Source organism: Penaeus monodon, chromosome 34, assembly GCF_015228065.2.
Source record: "Penaeus monodon isolate SGIC_2016 chromosome 34, NSTDA_Pmon_1, whole genome shotgun sequence".
Classification (NCBI taxonomy): domain Eukaryota; kingdom Metazoa; phylum Arthropoda; class Malacostraca; order Decapoda; family Penaeidae; genus Penaeus; species Penaeus monodon.
Genome location: NC_051419.1, coordinates 31,757,840 through 31,759,193, shown reverse-complemented (window position 1 = coordinate 31,759,193; position 1,354 = coordinate 31,757,840). Strand labels below are relative to the sequence as shown.

General features: G+C 55.3%; 1 protein-coding gene across 1 annotated transcript in view; it reads left to right on the top strand.

Moving 5' to 3' along the window:
• The first annotated feature begins 636 nt into the window (after window positions 1–636).
• LOC119594730 overlaps window positions 637–1,354 on the top strand; it is a 72,817-nt gene continuing 72,099 nt past the window's right edge. Inside the window, exon 1 of the mRNA XM_037943814.1 lies at window positions 637–1,007. The gene's annotated coding sequence lies outside the window, so the exon portion shown is untranslated. The remainder of the gene's footprint in view (window positions 1,008–1,354) is intronic.

The following is a 1,354-nucleotide window of genomic DNA, read 5'->3' as shown; positions in this document are numbered from 1 at the left end:
GGGTGAACAACGTATCAAGAACACCAGAGCTCGCACTAATAAAGACAGCAACAAGAGAGAGAGAAAAAAAAATTCCCACTGTTTCCTGCCTCGCTATGGGAACGACTGTCGCTTCCGAGAATTTTTAAGCGACCGGCGCTATATGGATTATCTGGTTGGAGATCGGCTCATATACGCCCGATTTCTTCCTGTTTGTAGGCGATTCGGGTCGTGTTGGTGTTATGTGTTTATCGATTTCGAGGGCGTGGGGTTGGGGGTTGGGTTGAAGTGGGTTTCACGTGTGTGGGTTTTTTTGGAGGAGGATAAATCGGGGTTTGTAAATTGATTCATGTATTCGAGCGGCATCCGAGAGAAAACGGAAGCGTCCATTTCTGCCGTTAGGGGAGACTCGCCCGTTTTCCTCCCGTTCGTTTATTTTCGCGGATTCGGTGTACGTATCCTCTCGTCCCAACGGCTCCCGACACGTCGATGGCGGCGATTCAAGTGTTGTTCCGTCTGGAGTGAAGTGGAACGAAGGGGATTATCAATCGAGAATTCCCCCTTGATTTGCAGGGGCAGCTCGCCTTCCCCCGCGCCTCCACAGGGGCTGGGGACGAGAGCGGAGGGAAAGCAGCGCCTCGCCAGTGTTCCCGAAGGCGCGGCGAAGGGTGGTTGTTGCTCCTCCTCTCCCCGCGGGATTTGTGTCATGTGCCTGAGATTTGCTCTGTCCTGATTGCCAAAGCGTTGCATGAGCCGACCGTGGATTGCCAGTCGACGAGACGGCGAGCGCCGGCGGAGAGAGCTCGGCCCGGGAGGTTTCGGGCGCTGAAATAAGGGGAGCTTTGGACACCCCTGTTCAGTGTTGTGCCGGATTGGGACCTTTAGCTGTCATGGGGCCGATGTGTGAAACGTATTTTTAACCCCCAAAGAACCCTTCCCGTCTGGGTGTGATGCACCTCACGCTATGAGAGTGAGTCAGCGGTCAAGATGATGAGTTTGGACATGGTTACAGGTGAAAAGTCACTAAGGTAAGGACCCCCAAAGGCAGTGTGTGTGTGCGTGTGTCTCTCTCCCCACACAGGCTGCACCGCCGTCGGGTCTCAGCTGATCCACCCTGGCGCAGGGCGGAGGAGGAATACGCTTGAATTAGGGCCTTCTATGGGGGGCTCAGGGGATGGGGGGGGAGTGTCGAGGGATGAATGGGAGGGAGAAGGGAGGAGGAGAAGGGGGGGGAGGAAACTTAAGGGAAGAGGGAGGTTGGGGGGGTTGCGGAAAGTTGTGCGGGGGGGTGAGGGAGAGGGAGGGAGAGAAAAAAAAAGAGGAGACTGTGTTGTCATTCTTTTTTTTTTCTCCCTGACCTAAGGGGGGGGGGTAC